At 29.4% G+C, this 20923-nt stretch overlaps 1 protein-coding gene across 3 annotated transcripts in view; it reads left to right on the top strand.

Moving 5' to 3' along the window:
* Positions 1–20923, top strand: part of LOC123265477 (CCR4-NOT transcription complex subunit 6-like) — a 602565-nt gene that overhangs the window by 554020 nt on the left and 27622 nt on the right. The gene's annotated exons all lie outside the window — the stretch shown is intronic.

Genomic DNA, 20923 nt, shown 5'->3' with positions numbered 1-20923 from the left:
AGTGAAATTTCTTTAAATCAAGAATATTAAGTTCTTCAAAATTGTATACTTGGTTCAAGAACGTTTCTTTTTCTGTATATAATCACATTTTGGTAATAATTAAATTTACTATAAGTATGACGCAATCATTTAGTGAATTACTGAGAAAAATTGTTGTTTATTATATTATGATAGTAATAGTTCATTTAATTAAATAATTGATTGATGTTTATAGCAGATACTAATTGAACCGTTGTTACAATACTTAACATTTAATGATAAAGAAAACAATTATAAAACAAAAATTATCACAAGTTCTTGTAAGATTAGATTTTTGACACATGAATAAAAAGATATAAATATTAATTTGTTTAATAATAACAAAAAATTTTCATTGAAGCTTTTTATAAGTATCAAATAAACAACAAAATATAAATCTTCAGTAAAATATACATATATATATATATATATATATATATATATATATATATATATATATATATATGTAGGAGTCCCCAGAGTTGAACGACGGGGCCAAGCTTGCGCCAACACTGGGACGCCAGGCTTGGCGTCCCAGAGTTGGGCCAAGACTGGGGAACTCAGCCTTGGCCGTTCCTTTGGTGAACCAGACTTGGGCCAAGGTTGGGTTAACTAGCCTCGGCCGTCCAATGGCGCACCAGTCTTGGGCCAAGACTGGCTCACCTAGCTCTGGCCATTTGATGGTACGCCAGACTTGGGCCAAGGATGGGTTACCTAGTCTTGACCATTCAATGGAAAATCTAAAGTTAAATAATCATTAAGTAATATAATTTTTAACAGTAAATATTCTTTGTTTAACGAATATTTATTAGCTAATGCTACAATCGAAAATTTGTTATTTAACAAAAACAATTACATATCATCAAGATTGATATGGTATTAAAAAAATTAAAATATAATAATTTACAGTTGAATTTTTAATGTTGATAATTTTAAACATTACAATTTATAATAAAATATTTAAAATGTACAGAACGATTTACAAAGTCTAAAGTACTATAAGAAATTGACTCTCGCATTTTTTTACCTAATAAACATTTGTAAAAAAATAGTTAATTTTCATCAAAACACAATATTAAATATCGTGTTATATACATAAACCGTCACCTTATAGTCTAGTCAACATCTTAGTAACTGAAAATTTATGAGAAATGTTATTGAATTTAAGTAAGTTTATTTATAAAATATTGTTCACAAATAATATAAGGTATTTTTTAAATTATATTTTACAATTGATAGTTAAATTAGTTAATAAGATATTTAGACATAAAAGTGGAAAAAAACATTTTCTGAAAGCGGTTGATCTAGGTGCAAGAGGGTGTTAGTGTGCGGGGTTCAAAGTGGAAAAAATCTATTTGAATTAACGTTAATTTCATTTCATTAAACGTAAACATGTCAACAATTTATTAATTTTTATTTTCTTACATGAAGATTTATCAATAAAAATTAAAAACAAAATAATCTTTATTAAAATTTGATTCAATGTTCCAAAGTCAAATTTTTGAGAAAAAAAATAATTAATATTGCTTGCCATATGATTTAAGCCTTGGCATATAAATTTAATAATAAAAAAAAAAAAATATTTATAAAGTTAAACTTGAGATAACTTTTTTGAAATATTAGTTATCACCCCGAGTGATCATAAACTAATCATCTTTGAGATTTAGAATTTTGTTTAAATATTTTGACGAAAATTAAGAATATCATTATTCTTTTATTAGTACGAATTTACTTCTTATTTTTTACAGTATCATTTAGGGGACGGGCGGGCAAGACGGAGAGGGCGGGTAAAATGAATAATCGTTTTAAATCGCTGGTCGATCGATAGAAACATTTTAGACTGTAATCTATCAATCTATTATGTAACTACACTTACCGTTATCGATAAAGCATTGGTTTTGCATAATTGTGAGAATTTTTTTTTATAAATATTGAAATTTAGGAAAAAAATTAAAATTTTAAATCGTAAATATACATTGATTATTTTAATGTTGTTAAGGACGATGCAGATTTGATTTTTTTCTTCATATTCCGGACGTGGTTCATATTTTTGCGACGATCGTTTTGATTGAAATGTATTTTCTAATCAGTATTCGTTTTACGCAACCTGAGTATTCATTTTGCCCGCCCTGGTAGGGCAAAACGGATAATGTTGACTTTTTTTTTTTTTTTAATTTCGAAGAAGAATTTTTTTGTTTTTATTTTTATTTTACTTTAATTATAAACTTCAATTACCCAAAAAATTATTAGCCAAAGTTAAGAATAGATATGATTATAATATATATTTGTTATTTCAGTTTTAAATTAACATATCCGTTTTGCCCGTCCTTCCCCTATGCATTTACTTTTAAGATAAATTTTTTTTCATTATGGCTATAGAATAGGAGAGAAAACAAGAAACTATATTTTCGCTTTACCAGGTAGATATCATGACACTTGCACACTTGTGTGATGAAGATGTGACGTATGACTGTCCAGTATCGACATCGACATCGACAATGATAATATACCGGTGAATGAGCTATAGATGATGAGGACGAGGATGAGTACATTGCACAGTGCAGTACAGTTATATAATCGGTATAGAAGTGGTATCAGTGCAATGGGATAAATTCTACGGAAATTAACAGCCTCATAATTCATGCACATTGATGATGCAGATGGAGCTCTCGACATGTGTATTTATATATAATACATACACTGTTTATGTTTATGTGTATGTATATATGTCCGATGTCAATATAAATTATTATTACTCATACTCGGTTGGAGATACATTTAATGTTCGAGGTTCAATGCACCCGGCCAGCATGCCATCTGTATTAAGATATATTCATAAAGACATTGTAATAGGTGTGAGAAAGAGATCTAACGTATCAACATAACGGCCAAGGTCCCGGCTATGAAGTTTTACCTTTTTGCTATTCAATGATACTGTTCCAATGATTAACAGTCGAGTTACACATTATCATATTGCCAGAAGTAATGTTCCAGGCGGGTGGTCTACAACTCAATCCGACTCTGGTCATTATGAGGCTTTCAGGGAAGGCTTGTGCTGGTTGTAATTTTAATGGAGAAAAAATCGAGAATGTTGAAAAAATTATTGGATTTAAGAGAAAATTTTTTTCAAAATTTTACTCTTGATTTAAAAAGTTCAAGAAGTGGACTAATATTTTATAACTTGAGAATTAAAAAAAGGAAATTTTTCAGATTAATTTTATTCTAACGAAGCACTTTAATGTTTTCAAAAAAATACACTCATTCGTTGTTCAAGAATTTCTTCCCTTTGATTAAGCTCCGCGGTAACGTTGGTTCAAGACATTACCGACCTGTTCCGAATATGGCAATAAAATTAAAAGAAATTTAAGATCTTTGAAGAGAATTAAATTATTTTTACCATCAGTCGCAAATTATTTAAGGTAAAGTACCCAGTACTTGAACAATTATAAAAATGGGACCAGTACTTGTACAGACTTTTCGAATTGTTATAATACAAAATCCGTAAATTTATTATGAGTAATATGCGCATATTATAATTATTAGATGATACAGTAATTAATTTCTGTAAGTTTTTTCAATTATAAACATATTATTATATTTTTGTTAACTTAAAAGTTGACATGTCGAGAATCGCCGATAGATGGTATTTTTTTCATGAAAAAGATACTAAATCGTAAACCGAACAATCAGTAAAAAAAAATGGTATATCATCATTTTCAATAAAAAAAATTGTACTGTCCAATGAAACAGTCTTTTCTAAATAACACACACGCATAAATAGTATATTATTACATCTAGGGCAGTAAAAGTCAAGAAATGTCTCAGATCACATGTAATTGTTGTCCGAGGTGAAGCCGAGGTCAATAAACATGTGATCTGAGGCTTCCTTATTTACCGCCCGTGGTGTGTATACTATCTTTCTCCTCGACGGAGGCGGAAAGCGGCATTTTCGTTTAGCGCAGCGGGAGGAAAATTGACGATTTCCGCCCGGAGGTGAGAAAAATGATTTTGTTGAAATAACAAAAGACGGGATAACTGAAAAATATGTTCCGGTAACAAATGAGTTTAGTTATAGTAACAAATCTATTAATCGCATTAACAAAATGTTTCAAGTTATACTGACAAACCAGTCTGTTAAATGACCAAATCAATTTGTTAACAATATTGTCCTAACAAAATCATTTTATTGCAATAACAAAACTAATTTGTTGCTAAAATATTTTCCAAATCAGATATCACTGATTATAGCATATTTTTAAATTATGGATTCTTATAAAATTTAATGTAACATTTAATGTAAATTTATTTGTTATTTTAATAGAATAATTTTGCTGTTTCAACAAAAAAATTTTTTATACCAACTAAATTATTTTGGCGAATCTACTTAAAGATTTTGCTATAGTAACCAAATTGTTTTGTTGTTATAACAAATCAATAACTTGCTATAACCTAAATTTTGTTATTTTAACATATAATTTGTTATCCCTATGTTAACAAATGCATTTGTTACTAGAACATATCTTAGGTTATTTTAACAAAATTTTTTTCTGCGTGCATATTTTTCGCAAAGACAAACTATAATTTTTATATTAAATTTTGGCATCTAACTATACCTCCTAATTTTCAAAGCGGTACCCAGAACTTGAACAAGCTGAGGTCGTATGATTTTAACAGCACTCTAATCTCTAATAGTTTTATAGACTAGTGATCAGCATTGTGATTTGTATTAATTACTGCAAATTAAATAAATTTTGTAGCTAAAAATTAGTGTAATTAAAAACTATTGAACGTTTTTATGTTTATATTTTCATGACTATCGCTTATTTAAACTAATAACAACATCTTTATTTATTAGAAGTAGGGTCAAATACGTTTTACCTTGGAACCTGTTCAACTACTGGATACTTTACCTTAGTTCGAAAAATTTTTGGTTAAAAAATTTTCTTATCAACTGAAAATAACATTATTTTGTAATAAGTGAGAATAGTTATCGACTGAAGATAAATATTTCTCGTATCAAGAATTCAGAATGTAAGATTCAAGACAAGAAATTTTTTGATTTAACAACAGAAAGAATACTCCTGTTGAATTAAAATGAAAAGAATCAATAGAAATTTAATAGTAAATAAATTTGTTTGGAAATAAAAAAGTTAATCATGTAGCCTAAAAAAAAATGAAAGACTTTAAATGTAAAAGCGATAATTAAAGATTCCAACGAAGAAAACCGGGACAAAAAGTTTGAAGAGTAAATGATGAATGTGCTAATGTAAAATGTAGAATACAGAACGGAAAGTGTATAATGTAGATACACAAATGAATGTCTCACTAGTGAGTAATTAACTTGCGAATAGCATGCGACAGTTGATTTATTACTTTATTTAAATTGATCAGAAAGATCTAGGTATTGCCTATTGCCTTGGGATTATGCGATCCGAAAAGCCGTGGAGGTTTTTACAGGTTTAAAAGTTCCTTTCATTTCCCAGAATAAAATTGATTATTTATAAACCGTCAATTGGCAAGTATCGTATGGAATAAATTCGATATAACATTCCTGATAAAAAAGTTTTGCAAAAACAAATAAACGAACTGTTCGACGGGAGTTTTACTTTACAGGGAGCCAATATCCTCGAGCGAACGCACGTCGTCAACAGATTTATTGCACAGACTACAACCATTCGCTACTGTTACACCACAACTATTATTACCATTATCATTATCATTATTATTGTAATTATTATCATTATTATTGTTGTTGTTCCTGCTCTTGTTCTTATTCTTATTATTATCATCATTGTTATTGTTATTATTGGTATCGGTAGAGGAAGCCAACTTGTCCCAAAAAAGCACGAGCTATTGTCAGTTATCGTGCGAATAGAAACGATAAATCATTTCATTATGCATTTACGCTATTCATTATTTATAATATGCATTCTTATATTGCCAATCTTCCATATAGAGTCCACACATAACAAGAACACGAGGAAAGGCCTACAACGGCAGGAAGCTCTCTTTAAAAACATTCTCTAAACGATTGTTATCGTTTTTAACAAACTTTTAAGTACAATCCTACTAAAGCAGTGTTACTCTTCTTGCTCTCCGAAACAATGTGATTAATTTCTTAATCGATAACTAAAATTGCTTTTATGATTGATTTTATACTAATCAATGGAAATAATTTTTCTTGAAAAAGCTAACTGATAAATTTTGAGATCACTCTCACTGACTATTTCAAAGCCTATCTAAACTTACTATTCATCTCTTATTATCTTAGCGGGTTCCCCGGTTTCGATGTTTAACTGCACTTTCAGCCTGTAAAATCATTGATACTGGTATTCGCATAATAACAATAATCGTTTGCAAGTGATTGTGCATGCTAGTTTTTTTATTTTAAAAATCATGGATTTAATATTTCTTCTATGAGGATTTATTGAAATCATTTATATATTTATTAGTTTTGGTGATCTAGACTGAAGAATCCATTAACGCTTTCTGTAGTTTGTTCATGAAATTGGCGTTTCGCGAGCAAAAGAAGCGGGAAATTTTGAAAAGTAATACTTGAAGGTGCGAGGAAAAAAATACTTTACTCAAGAAAAATATTCTTAATTTATGAACAAAATTATTTTATAGTAATGCATTTATTAAATTATTTCTCGTTTTACTAACTCGTTAGCTTAACTTAATTAGTATAATAAATGATGATAAGACGGGTTTTTTAAAAGGCTAAACTGAAAAAATGACTACACTAATAGACATAATTCTTACCGAAAAATTCAGCGTGTTGGGGAAAAAGTTTTAGTTTATAGTACATGCTTAATTGCTCATTTGTAATCTTCTTATTTTGATTTAGAAAATAGTAAGTTTTAATTAGGGGAGGGAGGGGCAAAATGGGGTACTTAAGAAACCGTTACGATTTTAAGGACTTAAATATGCTGATTTTTCTCGTTTTCAATCGTAATTGAAGGTAAATAATCAAATTTCAAGTTGCCGTAGAAAAAAAAAAAGTTTTTTTTTGCGGACAAAATGGGGTACCCCCTGAAAAAGTGAAAAAAAAATTTCATTATCCGAAAATGAAATATCGTTAAAAAAATAATATTTTCTTGTCGATAAGTCTACGAAAGAACCCAGAGACATGAAAAAATCACCCAAAAAAGATATATTGTTAGTAGAAGCAATATACTCCTAACAAAAATTGAAATAGCAAAAAAAGTTTTTAAACTTTGTAGTAATTTTTGACGGGTTTCGCTTGAGTAAAAATAATATCAAGATAAAAAAAATAGTTCTCTAGAGAAGATTCTAGTTTTTGTATCTCCCGGTGAAAAATTATAACATCAAAAATAATCCGAGAATAAATTTAGAAGTTATTTGAAAAAGATACTCTTTTAGAATGGTTAGTTTACGATTTCTCTTCGACACATTACCCGATTTTGATGCGGTTTGCAGCAGTCAACGTCGTTTTTTAAATTTGAGAGCTAATTAGATTTTGGAATTAATCGTTAAATGAAATTAATCCTAAATATTCCTAAGTTTTTATTAAAATTTTGGAGCAAGGAAAATGAATTTCAATCTTAAATTCATTTTGAATCATAATTTTTTTGCATGGGCTGTTTAAAAGCTGTTAAAAAAAAAAAGAAAAAAAATTATTTTAAATTTATGAGAAAATCTAAGTTTCGCTAAACCCTATCGAATGGCGCGAATGTCGTTCAAAACAGTGGAGCCTCTCAAAAGTTATTAGAGGTGTATACACACACACACACACACACACACACACACACACGCCGACAGACATCCTCGTAGGAATATTAAGAATTACTTCCTAGGACATTTAAAATGTGAAGATCAGATTAGAACTTGATTTTCGAAAACTGACATGGAACCAATGACTCCCTCTTTTTATTTTTTTTTTTTAAATTTAGGAAAAAAAATTTATTATGATGCACAATGACGATAAAAGTTGCTGTAAAAAAGTTAGAAAAAAAAAATTTTTTTTTTTTAAATTGAAAAATTTTTTTTTCTCTTAAATTATAGGAAATGACGTTAAAATATATTTTAGAAAGCTGAAAGAGCTTTTTGGAAAAAAAAATTTTTTTTACAAAATTTTGCGGGTACCCCATTTTGCCACCCCTACCCCATTTTGCCCCTCCCCTCCCCTATAAATTCGTGCATTTGATTATTATTATTTACTAATTATTTAAATAAACATTAATTTATTTGATGATATTCCATTTAATATGAAATAAAATTTAAATAATTAACAATTTTGAAAATTTGTTTAAAATATCAAACTAAAACTAAGCAAGCATTTTCACGAGTTTTCATAATATTATTTCAATTTTTGGATAAGCTGTCATTCAAATAAACTTAATATATATTTTAAATAATCTACATCTTTACTAATACATGGCGAGACTTTTTTTAGACATGCCTAACCAAACAAAACTATTAAACCAATAGACATCTAATTAATCTCACAAAATTTATAATTTCCTAGTTAACGTTTTAAGTTGATAATATTTTTTCGATATTTTGTTCATTGAGAAAATAATAACTTTTCATTAAAAATCCTTTCTTTGGTACTTTTATTCAAGTAAATAAAACGTAATAATTGTACTGTTGTTTGACTAATTTGATATTTTTAAGTTCAATAGAATCCTTATTTCTATTATACAGATGTCAATATACGAAATTAAAAATAATTTTTATTTTTAAAGGTCAACTTACAAGGTATTTCGATAATATTAACACCATTTATCCTTGCAACTAAAAAATTATAAATGTCTACAAAAGTCAGTAAGAATATAAATGAAGTAATGCTGATGTAAAGTTCAAAAATTTTTATTTTTATTCAAGCTACATCATTCCTGGATATCTAAAATCGATTTACTTTGAAATGTATACTGAACATAATAAAGCCGAGTTTTACAAAAAGGTCATAAGCCAACCTCGTCGCAATATACTTACACAGTAAATTACCTTTTAAAGGAATAATAGCCACTTTTTACGCGCTCAAAAGTGTGTTAATTATACACGAGCGAAAGAAAAATTAACACACCTCGAGCAAAACGAATCAATGCCTTAATATGGGACACGGTAGAGTTGATTATCTACAAGGTATTCAAATCAAACTAATAATAGCTTAGAACTGATAATTATAATTATTCATAGAAGAACAGAATGATGATAATAGGCTTTAATATATCTTATGTGTCAAGAAAATCCTAATCATTGTTCATTTTACAAAATGAGTTTGCATTAATTGGTCAATTTTTGCAGAAGTAGCACACTTGACTCTTGATATTTATTCTTCATCACTTACAGATGATTTAGTGCAACGATAGTAGGATGAAAAGAAGATGAATTATATGTAATTATTTTTTTTTTTTTATAGTGGAAAAAAGAACTAGTTGAGTCGAGAAAAATATTATCTTCATAATTTCACTTTTGCTTCGAGATATTCAGTTTGAACCAATACAAAAAATTCACTCATGAATCGAGAAAATAAAACTCGAGGCAAAGAAAAAAGTTCTCCATTCAACAATTTCACCAATTCAACCAACTACTTTACTTTAAAAAAAAAAAAATAACCTACACGTAAGGAAATTAATTTAATGATTAAATAAAAAATCGTGACCTAATAAAATTATTTTGAAGAGTCCGATCATTTTGAATTAAATACAATTTACTTGAACAAAAAAAAATATCTTAGTTCAATAATTTTCCAGTTTTATTTAAGATGATCAAACTCTTCAAAATAATATTCTTAATTAGAGATTTTTTGAATCAAATATTTGCCTAAAAATTTCTTTGTAACATCAATTCAAAATATTACCGACTTGTGTCAAGAATATAAAAAAATTCTTCAATTTTTGTTATTTTCTAAATCAACAAAAAGTTTCAAATACGTTTTAGAATTGGTACAAATAAAATATTTGTTTCCTTAATCCTACACTGATAGAAGAATTTATTAACTATTAATAATTTAATTTATTTGAAGATAATTATTTAATTTATTGAATTTCAATAAATATTTATTTGGGAGAAAAGTACATTTATTGATAGTTAATAATTATTTATTAATAGTTAACAAATATTTATTAACAGTTAGTAAATATTTTGTTAAGTAAAATTTTTTCGCTTGCAATGTTATATGATATGAAGATTGCTTATAAATAAAAATCATCTTTATAAATTATTTACGTTAATTATATTACATTATAATAACATTTATTGTAAAATACCAAATTCTATCACAGCTCATAATTATCTTTTATATTTTTAAATATTAAAAACGTTAATTTATTTAGTGAATTAAATTATTATCATGTATTCCAACTATACGGTTATAAAAAGTGTCAAAAGTGTTATGAAAATTGTTATTTTTGCTTTTTAATTTAAATAAATATTTGTTAACAGTTAACAAATATTCATTAACCATTAATAAATATTTATTAACATTTAAGAAATCGTTTTTAATAAATAATTTATTAACTGTTAATAAATATTTATTAACTGTTAATAAATATTTATTAACTGTTAATAAATATTTATTAAATCCTATGATGTTAAAAAATCATTTATTAACAGTTAATAAAGCTTATTAAATATAAACAAATCCTGGGGTTGGCAATAGCCTAATCGGCTCGGTACCTACATTTCGAAAGAGTGGGACCAGGGTTCGATTCCGGCGCGCACCAATATTTTTCAATGATTATAAACTAAAAATATGTGCGCTTCATTGCCAGCCTCTGTACTGGTCGGGTTTTCTGTGGTTTTCCCATATAGTTATGGAGGTAAAATGTCATTATAGAAGTACCTCCATACTATTTAAGACCGTAATGCAAATGCAGGTACTGATTATAACGCGTAAGTCGGCCACAGTCGCAGCACATGTGTGTCGGGCATGAAAGAAAAAAATCCCGACATGCAGGGGGGTGGGGACGAAAAAGTGGTTGAGAGTTATAATGACGGCGTTGAGAGATTATATTGCGGAGGAAAAAGTGGAGGGGCAATAGTTCCCCACCCTCCCTTGTAAAACACTCTACAGTGATACAAGTAAAATCATCCTCAATTATAACCTCAATTATAAACAAATCCTTCTATTAGTATAGATCATAAATTTCTTAATAGAAAACCAAATAATAGATAATTCGTTAATAATTGTTTTTATGAAAAATTGTCATTTTCCCAAAAAATTGACTGAAGCTCACGACACCTCACCTAAACCTTTTGATTCTCATAATATTTTTTCACTTAATTTTCTGACAAGTGATATGACGTTAAAAGGTAGACACGACAAAATAAAACGTAAAAGAGGAATAACGCTGTAGGAAAATCCTTTTGCGTTTTAAATGAACAGCGAACTTGATACTATGATGTCTCACTTTACCTAATGTTACACTGTGAATGTATCTAGCTGGAGCAGTACCCACCAAGGGGATAAGAGGATCAGCATAAAGTGAGCTGTCTTACTAACGTCGCGTTATACGTCTGTATAAATTTAACCCATAGCAACTTTGCTCTTTCATCCCTTATCTCTCTGGATGGGTTTCTCTGCTGGCCCCATCTCTCCATATATCTATATCTATATATTCATGCATATGCATATGTATACTAATGTATGCCTTGCATGTGATATGATTCTATAAGTACTCGGTATTTTCACATCACTAAAACTCGGGAGATCAAACCCCGTTTAATGTAAATTCACTAATTCGATTATCTGACGTCGCACATGAAAGACCATTTTATTTAGTTACTTTTAGCCTTTTAGCCTACATTTCTGGTCCTTTATATTTCGATAGCTAGGGTAGAGGTAGAGTACATATTGAGGTAAATGGATTCCAGGCGAGAATAGTAGATTCCCCGAAAATATGTGATCTATGTGAATAGTTTGTGAATAGCAGCAGCTTAGTAATTGGATTTTCAGGGTATGATGAACTTGATGTAAAGTCGCTCGTTTTGGAGATTAACGAGCGGATGTGCACCTGTGCATTAGCTTGATTACACGGTGTAATGCATGTCTGGAAATGTAATGCATGTCTTCCAACAACAGTAGATGGCTTAACATCGATTTCTCTGCTGCCAGTGGATTTCCATCTCCTTCGCTCCCTTCTGATGTTATTATTGTTACTATTATTATTATATATCGCATTGCTCTAGTGCTCATGAACCTCAAGATTCGTTCGTTCATTTGTTCCGTTCTTTTGATTTCTTTCTATTCATTTTTCTCTCCTCGTCAACTGAGATTCACTCCATTTTACGTATACACGCTCAATATTACTCATTCCCAAAGTCATTATCTCGACTCAACGTATTGTAAATTTCGTCTGAACAATTCTTCTCTCACAAATCCACTATCGAGCAATTTCGGTATGGCTTACTGCTTACAGCAAACAAACTGCTGACACGAACCAAAATTACTTGTTGAAATTCATTTGAGCTTGGAACGATTACGATTGTCGCGATCAATTGTGTCAATGAGCTACGGCTTTATGAATCATGAGCACTTCAGTTCGATCTTCCGTGTGATGTGTCGTGGATTGAAGAGAAAGAATCTTTTTAGAAATTAAAAAAAAATTAATTTTTTTCATGCTTCTAATCTATATTAATAAATGGAGAGCCGATTTTTTTGTCCGATTATACTGCAAAAACTACTGAACCGATCGGAATAATACTAATACCATAAGATGCAGCGTGTTTCAGAAAAGGTTTTAGTATATGATATGTTGGTGATTAGTTATCTGGAACCTATATTTTTTTGACTTAGTAATAATGAATTTTTATTGTAACTAAATTTATTCTATTCAATTGTCATTTGTTTAAAATAAATTTTTTAATTCTATTGGTTATGTTTATATACTAGGCAGATTTCTTCACTTATGAGACCTGCAATTTCTTTAACTGAAACTTTCAATGATCATTACAAATTTTTTTTTTTCATCTCAATTATTATTCATTTTTATAAGAAAGACACGGGAATGTTATAATGATTGCACATTGAAAGTTACAATGAATATTAGCTAGAATAATTACATGGATAAAAGGTGCATGCCAATTCAATAGAATTGGGAATCTGTGCAAGTCAAAACAATACTCTAATTAAATTTCAATTCTAGATCTAAAAATGCAATTCCATAAAGTGCCCAGCGGAACGGGTGAGAAACAGCTAGTATAATATATTGTTAAAAAGAAAAATTAAAATATTTAATATTTACGAAGTTATTTTACATATAAGTTAATTATTTATTGTACTGAAACTTTAAACGCGTTTTTATCAAAATTGTATTTTTAAAACTACTCGTGCTGTAACTCTAAAATATATCGATTGATTTGGATGAAATTTTGTTTTCCTTTTCCCAATATCGTTATTAGAAGGATTTATCGAAAGTTTTAAAAATTTCATGTAAATAAACTACTATTTTAGAATGAACAAAAATCGAATGAAATAGTACAAAATTTGTCCTTTTTTTAATGAACTTACTCAGTTTTTAACTGTCTACTTTTGGTAATTATTTACAAGTGAGGTAAACCCATCCTAGTCCATGTTAATTTTTTTTTTTTATATCAAATTGATCAATTTTTTTTAAATTGTTCGTTTTTTTATGTACTTTTCAAAAAAAAAATATATCAAAAACATCAAAAAAATATAAAATGAAAATTTTATCAAAAAACATAATAGCTAAAATTTTTTTCATCTTTTAAAAGCAAAAAAGCTATCGAAATCTTTATTTTTTCCTTTCACGACATTTTTTATCATAAATGCGCCGTAAAAACAAGCAGAATGAGAACAAAAATTTGGAAATGTTAATTTTTTACCAAGTTATCGCTCAAAATGGGGTTGACCCTACTTGTAAATAATTACCCTACTTTTTTACTTACAATAGAAAAAAAGTGACATGTGCAGCACTTTGGACTTTGTCAAAGTTCACATAAAATAATGTCAAAGTTTCAAAATTGTATGATTGTTTTATTATCTATAAAAACATGAAAAAATTCAACTGTATTGTAGTTTAATACGCTATTTTGATGCAAAAAAGAAAAAAACAAATAATGGAAGTAGGAAACAAAATTAGTGATGTGATAAATTAAAGTAATTGATCGTTATTATTGTCTAGATGTACTTTTACCAGTAACATTTTGTTCTTCTACAATGTATCTCGTTTATAGCGTTTGAATTGGATCGTAGGAGCACTAATGCGTTTGATCTATTTTAAAGGATCGTTACTATTTTGTGGGAGTGCCGATAAAACGTGTTCATGTGCGATAAAGAAAGTATATCCTTAAATCGAGATAAGCTAACATCACGTAGACACTGATCACCCGTTGAGTGCATCCAACTTTCCGAGTTTACTTTGTTGAGATTAATCGCCTTGTTTTTCCTGTTCAAGATTGCTTTTCACTTAATTTAGACCCTCTAACTGGTTCACGCTGAACTTATTACCTCAGAAAAAAAGCGCCTTCTCTGTGTGGGCGTGAGTAACAAGATCAAAACTGAAAAAATTCCACGACTCATAATACAAAGCATTAAGGAGTGCTCTGCGATTGAAAAATTTTTTCGCCTCCTCTGCAACTATTTTTATTTTTACACTCTTGTTAGTTCACGTACACCAACATAATTTGTAGACCATTAAACACATAATTAAATCAAGATTAATTTTGCAATTTCTAAAAATTTATTTAATTTAATAGAAACGATAAAATCATTGAAATATGGCTATCTAAATCGATGTTGTGCAATTATAATTAATTCAAAACTAAATTGGTGTTTTCTTTGTTATTATTCATAAAATATACATCGTAAATTTTGTTCCTAATGCGCATCCGCGTTATAATAACGGCTGAAGTTGGTAGAAGTGAGTTCGAAAAATATCGCGAAATATTTTAAACATAAATTACTTCAATAATTGACAAAAGTTTGGAAAATCCAAAAGTGCACGCCTCATAATCTCATTTTTCACAATAAAATTGATAAAAATAAAATATAAAAAGCAAAATAATAAAAAACAGAAAACTTTGCTATGGTTTAGTGGCGCTATAACTCTAAGGTGAGGAAAAAAAATACTATAATAAAATGTATAGATAAATATACAAAAAAATCCACAGTTATATATTAGTTTTTTATAAATAATAATTTAACAACAGTGAATTGAACGCTCATATCAATTGAAAAAATCCGTCGTATGTTTAATAATATTATTTACCATGTTAAACAAAAAAATCATTATTGAAATATATTTTATGTGTCTGACAAATTATTTGACTTGATATAAGTTTACTCATATTAATCTGTAAGTGCGATATAAATAGCAAAAAATCAATTTCAGTTTCGAGAAAACTGCTTTTTTTGAAATGTCGAGAGTAGAGCACAACCTCAACACTTCGCTTATTAAGAGCATGTAATACAGTCTGTTGTCGGTAATTCAGTTTGGACTAGTGATAACAAATGCCAATTGAATATATCGGATTGTTTATTTGAAACACATAAAATTCACTGAAGATTATCAGGCTGACTGTCAATACTCCCAACACTGTTCAAAAAAGTTAAACTATAGTTTATTTACTATAGTAAATGAAATTTTTTGTTGATAATTAATTTTCTATTCAAACCTAGTTGCATTTTAACGCTAATAACGTTAATAATTCTGTCTTATAAGTAATCTAAACTAAAGTAAAGATTAACCAAAAAATTAAATCAATCTCAAAGATTATGTTGGTTGTAAGTTTATGAGTAATTTCTTTATAGTAAAGTTTATTTACTTGAATATGTGATGGGCCCGGAGATAAGGCAGTTTTACGCGCGAACTCTACCTATTTATTTATCGTTTTGTTATTTTTTTTCAATGGTTAAATTTAAAAATAGAAGAATCAATTTACGAAGGATTATTATTAACATACTCCTGCCAAGTTTAATGATTTTTTGTTAAAAAATTACTTTTGTCAAAAAGCGTCTCAGTATTTTGTCCAAAATTTGAATATTCTCTGTCCTACATGTTCTTAAATTTTCTTTTTTTTGCACTTTACTCTATCAATTACCAATGTTTTTATTTATTTTTTATAATAAATTCAATGAACATTACAAACCATCTACTTTTTGATTTTCCAAACTATGATACTAAAGTTAGCCGACGTTCAAAAATGTTTCTATTTTTTTCAACAATTAAATTGCAAGTAAAAAAATACTTTAAAAAAATTGCACGTATAATTTTTCAAATTTTCTACATGTGAAATTTTTTCTTCTAATTTTATTGTTACAATTTTTTCAACAAAAATAACTATAAAAATTTTCCAATGTCGGCTAATTTAATTTTCATTTCCAAACTTCATTTTTCCATCTTTTAGGCTTGCAAAACCATCTATACCGTCATTTTTCTTTCAAAATCAGTGAAGCTCAAAAATGATAGCTTCGACTAAATTGGGGTTTTGATACTTTGAACAGCCCTCCGGAGTATTGATCGACACGTAGCCGTCTACCGCATCGGTGTCGAGAGCCGTGACAGAAAACAAATATACAGAGAAAATCTCCCTTTGCGATCGTAACAAAAACAAGTCAAGCCAGTTGATAAAGTGCTTCGTCATAGATTCTGACTGGATTGCGATGATTCGGGCGGTAATCTATTTTCCTCGGTCCATTGCGACAAACATCTTGTTATCTTGGACCAGCATCCACTAGACGGGGATGAGAAGACTAATGAGATCAAGAATCCGCTCGGGAGCCCTAACAAACTGGACCCAGAAAATGAAGAGCCGACGGCAAATTCGATTGATTGCCTGGTAAATTACCGGACCAGAAACAAGTCACTCCGGAAAAAATAAGAATTAGCAGAGGTTGAAAAAATATATTTTATTTACTCTATTAATAACTTGTTTTCTCGAGGAGACAAGCCGAGCCTTTGATGATGGGTTTCAATCGTAGCGGCAATATTGATACCTCCATTAGTATTAGGCCTGCTGTAAGACAGTTGCAAAGCTGAGATATAATTAGATGTTCACACAACTGCCCTAGGAGTTGAATCCCAACTAAATGATGAGGATGACCGATTGCTCTGAACTCTGAATGCTCGATCGATCTATGTTGGAACCTACTCGGAGAAGTAAAGAGCCTACACTTTGTCATATGACAGCTGAGAGCAGCCGAGTTGATTGCTGTTGAGAGTATATTTGCGGGTAATATGGATCATGTGCTCGATGACTTTTTGATAGAGAGTCTCTGTCAATAATTTCTAATTTTGATAAGCGAACAGCTGCCTATTTTCTGCTTTCCAATTTGATTTCATCAAAATTTCTTTGAGTTTTTCAACCAGTTCAGTGTGTATTTAATCTGGAAATTTTTTTGCCAGACAATAAAGAGTGCAGCATTTGTAACTCTGAGAGGAAAGGTCGAACACTCTCAAGCACTCGATCATGGCACGGTTTCGATGCTTTGCTTTGTTCATTGGTAACCGTTCGAAGTAAAAGTAAAGCTACAGGAGTTCTATGTCACGATCGATTGCCCAGTCTCTTTTTTTCAGTTTGTCTTGTTCAACGGACTGTTTTCCAGCTTCAGGATACAATTATAATCTAGTGGTTGTGATACAGCCGTCATTTATTTTATCAACAGCAATAAAATAATCCACTTTATAATACATACACTCAAGAGAAAAAAAAATAACTTGATTTAAGAGAAATATTATCTTCAAAATTTCACTTTTGTTACTAGATATTTAGTTTTCTGCGCCATTGTCATGAATAATGAATTGTGTTAATGGATTCTTCTGTCAAGCTCACTAAAACAAATAAATGTTAGAATTTTTATTTTTCGAGTCTTCTATCAAAAAATGTTAGTTTTTTATATTTTAAGGGCCCTTTCCAAAGATCAGTTCGATAAAAAAATTTTTAAGAGTCACTTAAGTTTTTTAAAAATTTCTTAAATCGTCAAAAATTGAATTTTTTTTCTTGTCACTCTGTTATTTTCAAGGTTGAAAATTATATAAACTCGGAAAATTTAAAGTTGAAATTTTCATTTATCATTTAAGCTCAAGATTTTAAAAATTTTCTTCAGTTGCACGGAAAAAAAAAATAGAAAAATTACATTATATAATGTAACGTGGCGTTCCATATAAAAAACTGGAAAAATTACAGTTTCAGATTGTAATTATGACAGATTTTGTAAGAATTACATTGTAAAATGTAAATATTACATTGAAAGCTCTGAAAATTAACATTAAAAGTTTGAATTTAGAAAAATGTTATTTCGAACTGCAATTTTTCTAGTTGTTTATACGAAAGCGATGTTTATTACTATTTATAATGTAATTTTTCGATTTTTCGTTTTTCTGTGTGCTGAATAAATATTTGTTAATTAAAATACAGTAATAATAATTGCTTTGTCTGACTTTTATTAGTGCCAAAGTAGTTTATATATATTCTTGAGCGTATCAACTTGATAGAAAAAATTTAAAATTCGTTGATATTAATATTTAAAAGTCGCTTGAGAGCATTTCAAGAATTTTACTTTAAGAGTTTTAAAAATCATGAGCCCTAAAATAGTATATTACACACCTGTGGCAAGAAAATGAGAAATGTCTCAGAACACATATATGTTGCCCGAGGCGAAGCCGAGGTCGACATATATGTGATCTGAGATATTTATTATTTTCCTGCCATAGGTTTGTATACTATTTTTCTGTCCGACAGAGGCGGAAAGCGGCAATTTCGTTTAGCGCAGCGGGCCGAAAGTTGCCACTTTCCGCCTGTAGGGCAGAAAAATTTTTTTCTGCCCTCCAGGCGGAAAGTGGCAACTTTCGGCCCGCTGCGCTAAACGAAATTGCCGCTTTCCGCCTCTGTCGGACAGAAAAATAGTATACAAACCTATGGCAGGAAAATAATAAATATCTCAGATCACATATATGTCGACCTCGGCTTCGCCTCGGGCAACATATATGTGTTCTGAGACATTTCTCATTTTCTTGCCACAGGTGTGTAATATACTATTTCTCCTGCCTAAGCCGAAAGTTCAAATACCTTCCGCTTGCAGCCGGAATAAAGCAGCAGTTTCTATCCTCGGAATAAATGAACGCGCACGCGCAATAGTGCCTACATCGGCTCTCACACATTGTACGTTCTTCTCTTTAACACATACTTTTTCCGTCAGCACTTCATGTTGCGTCATTAGTGCAATATACTATAATTATAATAAAAATAATGTAATTTAGTGATAATGTGATTTATGATAATGTTTAGTGATAATTTAGTGATAATGTTATAGTTTGAAAATTTCAAAAATTATCATATTGTACCAAAAAAAGGTTGATTTACATAAAATATGTTAAATCACCAAGTCACTAGAATTATTCTTATATTAAAATTATCATCTAATATTATTATTAAGATTATCCATAATTATTATGAAATGAATACTTATAATTACTATTAATATTTATCAATATGAATATTTGAAGTTATAACACAAAATTAATTTTTTTAATATCTTTACTTAAATAATAATTTTAAATTATTAGTTATGATAATTTTAAATTAAGTCACTAAAATTATTCTTATATTAAAATTATCATCTAATATTATCATTAAGATTATCCATAATTATTATTAAATGAATGCTTATAATTACTATTAATATTTATCAAAATGATTATTTAAAGTTATAATAAAAATTATTCTGTTATTTTCATAACACTAATTATTTTTTTTAATATCTTTACTTAAATAATAATTTTAAATTGTATTTTTTCTTGACTGAGGGGGCTCCGCCCCAACCCACCGGGGCTTCGCCCCTGGACCCCTTCCATGATTACCTACGATGCTATTGCATTAAAAGATTCGCGAACTTTCGGCTTGGCAGGAGAAAAAATAGTATGTGTGACACGGGACGAAAGTACTACATCCTCACCCGCGTGTTTGCCACCCTCGCCTTCGGCTCGGGTGGCAATCACACACGCGGGACAGAATGTAGTACTTTCGTCCCTTGTGGCACAATATACTATTTTTAACGCGCTATTTTTTGGAGCGGGTTCTTAAAACATGACAAACTAACAAATATTTATAGGAGACTTGAAAAATAAAAATATCCGGTTTTTAGCACCACTTACCCTAATGCTTAAATCACTACTTTTCATACAAGGATAAAAAATTTAACTTAACTCAAGATCAGGAATCTTGAACCAAGAACACCATTTTGAAGAAAATAACACTCTCGAGTCAGAAAGAAAAATTCTTAAATCAAAAAAATTTTCTTGAACCAAGAATTTGTTCATTTGTTGCCGTAAAATGTCCAAAGAAATTATATCTTGACTCAATAATTTTTCCTCTTGACTTAAGAAATTTTTTTTCTTCAAAATGGTGTTCTTGGTTCAAAATTCTTGCTCTTGAGTCAAGTTAAATTTTTTATCAGTGTATTAAATCATATTAGAACATATAAAAATTACATATGAAAATATCATAAAATTTTTTAATGGGAATACATAAGATTATCGTCTCCGGCTCTAAATCAGCATTCCAGACAAACTGCGTAAATTGAAAAAAGGCAATACAATAAAAAATACGACAAAACATTGAATTCCAGCCAATAAATAACATTCTTTAAGCGTGTATATAACTGATACCAAAATCGTAGCTCTTCCACTCATGTAAGCGTTTATCGGGCAATAAATCGAGCCAGCTAAAATCTTCTCCGATTTATCGGGGGAAACCTGGCATACGCACCAAGCGCTATACTCCCATTTGCACGTGGTACAACAGAAAAATAAAAAAAAAGTACAGCAAAGCAAAACAAAATAATAAATAACGAAATATTAAAAAGAAAAACGATCTCTGCGTGGTTGCGATTACGAGGATACCTACCGGCAGCTTCACTATGATAATAATGATAATGGTACTCCAGGATAATACGAGTAATAATATAATCGTTTTGCTG

This window comes from Cotesia glomerata, linkage group LG5 (genome assembly GCF_020080835.1).
Source record: "Cotesia glomerata isolate CgM1 linkage group LG5, MPM_Cglom_v2.3, whole genome shotgun sequence".
Taxonomy (NCBI): domain Eukaryota; kingdom Metazoa; phylum Arthropoda; class Insecta; order Hymenoptera; family Braconidae; genus Cotesia; species Cotesia glomerata.
This window is presented reverse-complemented; position numbering and strand designations above follow the sequence as displayed.